The sequence below is a fragment of the Limulus polyphemus genome, unplaced genomic scaffold, assembly GCF_000517525.1.
Source record: "Limulus polyphemus unplaced genomic scaffold, Limulus_polyphemus-2.1.2 Scaffold2951, whole genome shotgun sequence".
NCBI lineage: Eukaryota > Metazoa > Arthropoda > Merostomata > Xiphosura > Limulidae > Limulus > Limulus polyphemus.
The window spans coordinates 70,496-76,495 of record NW_013668561.1 but is presented as its reverse complement, the minus strand read 5'-3'; the positions used below and the strand labels follow the sequence as shown (position 1 = coordinate 76,495).

Here is a 6,000-nt window from a genome sequence, read left to right as displayed (position 1 = left end):
CAAAAATGTTCCTTAAGAAAAAACTTTATATTTATCTGTTATTTTCAGTAATTAATCTCTGTACGGGTTCGGTAGATTTGAACAATCTCGCAACCACCATAAAAAGTTAGGAAATAAATATAAATTATGCCTCTTTCATTCTAGAATGAACACATAATATAACATGAAAACATAAATATTTAGACTAAATAGCTTAAATCTCATAACATTATACATTTATATATATTTATTATTTTTATTATATTGACCTTTCAGCTGTGCCTGGCTAACAGTACAGAAGTTACAGTTACGCGGCTCACGTGCATTTATTTTACCATATCAAATAACATAAAACTGACCTTTGGTCTGTACAATGTAACTTGTCTTGGCTGTGTTTTAGTCGATTAGTATTTTGTAATATACAGTCAAATTTCAATTATTTTACACTATGTATATATATATATAGATTATTGCTATTTTGAAATAAGTTCTTAAACTTATTTTTCTTAAAACAGAGAACAGTAACTGAAATGTATATGTATAGTTCTAGGTAAGTGTATGGCATAATACAAGTTTTTATAATTATCATGTATATGTATGGTTATAGGTAAGTATATGGCATAAAAATTAAGATAGTAAATAAAAATTGTAACAAAAAAACTTTGTTTTAGATTAATTTGTAAATATCCAAAAGAATAGTTTTTATACCAAAATGCACAAGCTCAAAAGTTAATTTTTATCAACATCTGAAAAATCCAGGATTGTTACAGGTTCAGATTTCTTCATGGCACTTTATGTAGAAAAGTCATGGCATTTTTTTACTACTGTTTTTTGTATTTGTTTTTCATGTATTTACTCTGTTTTTTTTTTGCAGTGTCTTCAATTGTTAGAAGTAGTGACATATGGAATAAAGATAGAGTATTTTGAAAGCTGTTTAGAGAGTTTACTAGAATTCCTGTTCAAACAGATGTAAGTATTATGAGGTTATTGAATATCTTTGATTAGGTCTGTCCTACTAAAGTGTTAGATCTTGGACACATCCAGAGTGAATGTTCTACCTTATTAATGTTGATAACATAAAATGAATTGTACCTTAAATTGATATTTGTGTGTGTGAGAGGGATTCATTTTTCTTCTATCATCTAAGAAGTTTAGATCCAGTGTCAGATTTATAAAGATCATTCAGCTTCTTATACGAGATAAGCTTCGAGAAACACTTAAAACATCACCCTTTTTTTTTCAACTTTATGCATATCTGTGAAATACACTTGTAAAATGTTTTCTAAACTTTATTATGATACCTAAGCTTTAGGTTTTGCAATAGTAGAAAAAAAATTTACACTTCAAAGCAAATGATGGGTATTTGAACTTCTGTAGTTCTGTAGAAGGTAATACGTTTTTCAAATCTGACACTTTCAGTATAATACATGTGACCTTTCTTCATGAAATGGGTCATATCTGTTGTGTGTCACATGGTATCCAAGTTAACCACTTCAAAATTTTAAACCTCTGTTGGCCAAGAATCAAGAGTTATAAACATCTAAACAATTTATGTAGTTGTTAGCCATTGGTATCATGTAACATCTTCAACATTAGGGTGGCATATCAAACATTTCACAACAATTGTCCTTTAAAAGTTTCACAAACAGTTACTGGCTTCAGAACTTGTTTTACTGTGCAAACTAGCCTTTTACTATTGCCTCATACTTCAGTACTATTATGTATATTTGAATAATTTACTTTTATGAATGAATAAGTTACTGAGGACTGGTTCATGGCAAAAACTAGGCTTAGCAACAGGACAGCTTCTGAGCATAACGTGCTCAGGTGATGGGAATTTAACATTTGAGTTCATCTCGGTTAAGTAGGTCAATTGTTTGTCAGGTTTGTTCGTTTTTGTATGTAATTTTGCTTTTCAAACAGATAAAGTAAAGTTAAAAAAATAAAAGAAATATATATATATGGTTATTTCTAACAAGATTCATCAAATCAACAAATATAGATTTTTACTGTGTTTATAGTTAACACAAAATATTGTGAATAAAAACATTTGTATATTTTACATAAACTACATGAAATTTTGGAATTTCAGATGTAATTGCAGGTGAAGTTTGAAGAAAATATACACTTGTCATGCCTTTTTTATCTTTTGTTATGTAAAGATGAATCATTCTAAGAAAGTAATTATAAAATATAAATTCTTTGTTTTCTTTATTTCTCGTATTTCAGAGGCTTTTTTTGTAGTATGTCAGTGCAATTTTAAAATGGTTATTCAGAGTTATTTAAAACCCCATAAATATTCCAGATGAAAGTAAACTCATTTCATGCATTACAGAACATGAAACAAAAATAAAATAAAGCCATATTTATGAAAATACTTCTTAAACCTTTCGAGATGGATCACGGGTGAAAGGCCATGTCATCTCATTTGTTGATTCGCATTCAAAATTTTATTGAACTACTATTTCATGAATTTATGTCAGTAAGTTTGGTATCAAACTGTAGATTATAATTCAGATTTTTGTACTATATATTATTCAATTTCTTAATTTAAAACCAAATATTAAAAAACACAGATAAACATCGATTTTTGTGTGTCACGTGGTATGTTTAATGCAGCACTGGTTCAAATTAAATGTTTGTGAAGTCAAAATACTAAGTCTGTGGACTCGTATGATTTAAAAACTCAAGCAACTGATATTGACAAGCTAGAATATAAAATACGAGCCTCTTATGTTTTCAATTTGCTAAGATATTGTTCATGTAATAAATCAAATACAGTGGCACCCCACTCACCTCTTTCCATTTTTGGAAATGCTCCTTTATATACACTTACTTCTATATATGGCATGAATAACCAATTGGAAGCTCAGAATGTCCCACTAGCAGCTTTCTCAGCCAATTTAATGGGCTTGGCACCATTTCTTTCTTTTGAACCAATATTTCAATGAGGAAGGGTGTCTTTAGTCTGCTCAAAATTTCATATTATTTAGACTAAAATACATCTTAGTTGCTAAACTTGATAAATTATAGTAGAATTATATGGTATTAATGTAGTAATGGTATTAATGTATTCAAAATATATATATAAAACCTAAAAAAAATATTTTATTTCATATACTCCATGTGCACATTTTTTAAAGGCTTGGCAACCTATGTCAAGCAGCAACTGAGTACAAAGGTCATAACTAGAAGATATAATTGTTTGCTTTACTTCCATAATACAAGTTTTTATAATTATCATGTATATGTATAGTTCTAGGTATGTGTATGGCATAATACAAGTTTTTATAATTATCCCCATACACTTACCTAGAACCATACATATACATGATAATTATAAAAACTTGTATTATGCACTAAAATGATTTTAACAAAAAAATAATTAGTTCTTTCAAATAATAGAAAACATTTTCTAATTTTAGTTATGAATAAAAACTTCTGATCAAAAGCAAGTCAACTATACAGATTAGGGCTAAAATTATTACAAGGTAATTTATACATTAGTAAAACTCAGCATAGCACACTGACTAAAAACACTGAGTGTAATAAATTAAGACATCAGAAAAGTAATAGTGGATGTAATCACAGATTATATTGAAAGTTGGTTTGGTCTCAACCAACCATTTGGTTATTTAGATAACCGATTATTAATCAATTATAACAAAGTGAAAAAACAAAACAACAACATAACCTTTACAATGTATTCAATTTGAAAGTATTTTTTCTGCATCAGAAACTAATCTACACACTCCAAATGTGTGTTATTTTTAATCAAGTCCATTTTTAATACCCGTTTACAGTCTCACTGATGTGCAAGTCATCTATTACAGTAGCTTCTAATTTTTAAAGTAATCAAGTAATCCCACAGTGTGAAATCAAATCAACTAATAAGCACAAAACTATACAAGATGTTGTAGTATAAACTTTCAAGAGAAATTTACAACCCTGCTGCTGGATACTCATGTTTATATGGTGGGTTATAAATCATTTAAACTTTAACCAAGTGCAAAACATTTAGAAATTTTCTGCACCACTAAACCACAGTACATCAGAAAAATTGTAAAAAGAATAGCAAAATAATCTTATGCCAAAAATAAATTAAATACATTAATCACAAAATGAAAGGAAAACAAAAATTATTGAGAGAAATATTAAGAACAATATTTTTTTCACTGCTTCCTATTCTATAATTGTTGTCATGAGGCAAAACTACCAGATGATTGATCTGTAATGAGTAGAGCTGGACAATTTAATCAGTTACCTGTGAACAGGAATTACAATAATTACACTGGTTGACAAAATTGAACTGATTTCTCTCATCAAAGATGTAAACACCAGTTTCGTACGCTTATTTCAAAATCTGTTTTTGTTTTTTTTTCCAGCAAATCTAGTTATCGAAATATGACTGGTGATAATTTCAGTACAATTTAGGTAATAATCACACATTAGGCTAGTTAACGTTACAGCTTTATTCATTTTTCAGTATAATTCCCATAAACGTTATACACAACATACAGTTGGTTAAACTTATATAGTACACACTTATGTAAAAAGAAATGTACAACAACTTAAATTATAATTAAGGCAACAACCTTTCATATTTGATCGGTTTCATCACTAAAACTTGACATGCTAGAAGAAAACCAAAGAGATTTGGAATCAGCATCCCAAGTGCTATCTAGCCCACCTATAGTTATATCTGATGAAAATGACTTGTTGGCCCGTGTTATTGTCAAGTAAACTAAGTGATTAATTGAAATTATGATTAAGTATATTAATCAAAACTAGGATTCCCACTTATTACATTTTTTCCTTATTACAATTATCCAAATAGAAAAACAACTATTATGTTTGTTGTTAAGCACAAAGCTATATAATGGGCTACTATGTTCTACCCAATTTTAGCCTTTTTTCTTTTTCTTCAAGTTTGTTCAGTTTCGGCGTTTCGAGGATCTTGGGTTTGAATCCTATTGCTATCAAATTTGCTTGCACTGTCTTTGTTATGGCAAAGTTACTAAGGTTATCTACCAGTGTCACTAATTTTGAGCTGCTGACTAGAAAGAAAGCAACTGGCTGGAAGCACCCACCATCAACTTCGTTTTACACGTGCGTACCAAGGTTTAAGTAACACTATACTAATCAATTAATTGAATGTAATTAATCAATGGGGATATCAATTAATTGATTAGCAAATACTAATAATTGCCTAACTCTAATAACAAGTGCCACAAATGTTGAAAAACATACATATGATGTTGTGGAATAGAGTACATTTTTACAAAAGGATTTTTGGCATATAGAATTATCTAATAAAAATAAAACACAAGTATTTGCTTATATTATTATTTTAATCACCTTTTATTGCATTATTTAAAAAAAAAACTGTATCTTGACTTTGGTACATTAATTTATGAATAAAAGCTGTTGTAATGGTTGATGTTTATTAAGATCATTTATAGTAAATAGCTGGTGGGATAGCATTTTTAGTTATGATAACACAATCTACTGATTTTATAATTATTCAGCTGCTGTAAATACCCTCAATTATAATAAAAAAAGTAGAAAATTTAACATTTAAAATCTGAGTTATTGCATAACTTTGCCAAGACTATGCAGACTTGTTTTTCTCAAAGGGATGTGCCAGTTACCAAGCTGTCACACAAAGTCAACAATGACACAGACCATTAACTAAATGTGCACAGAGTTGGTCTAATGGACCCACTCCATACTGGATAAATAATTTTGTCTATAATTCTGAATTTAAGAAGTGCATCTTCATGAAATGTGGCAAGCTTTTAGTCAATAGCACAAGTCTGTTGTACACAAATCTCAGATGTGTTACTCAAATTTTTGCACTAAAGATATGCGTGTGAAATGTTGAAGTCAGTCTGAGTCAGGCTTTAATAAGTCAGAGTGCAAGGTGACATTCGTGTGAAGAATAAAAATTTTTTTTTCCATCGTACAATTCCAAAATTGCATTTGTGTAACTTATACAACCTCCTAAATACATATCTAAAG

At 29.0% G+C, this 6,000-nt stretch overlaps 1 protein-coding gene across 1 annotated transcript in view; it reads right to left on the bottom strand.

Moving 5' to 3' along the window:
- LOC106468294 (protein CIP2A-like) overlaps positions 1-6,000 on the bottom strand; it is an 88,995-nt gene that overhangs the window by 59,908 nt on the left and 23,087 nt on the right. The window lies entirely within an intron of this gene.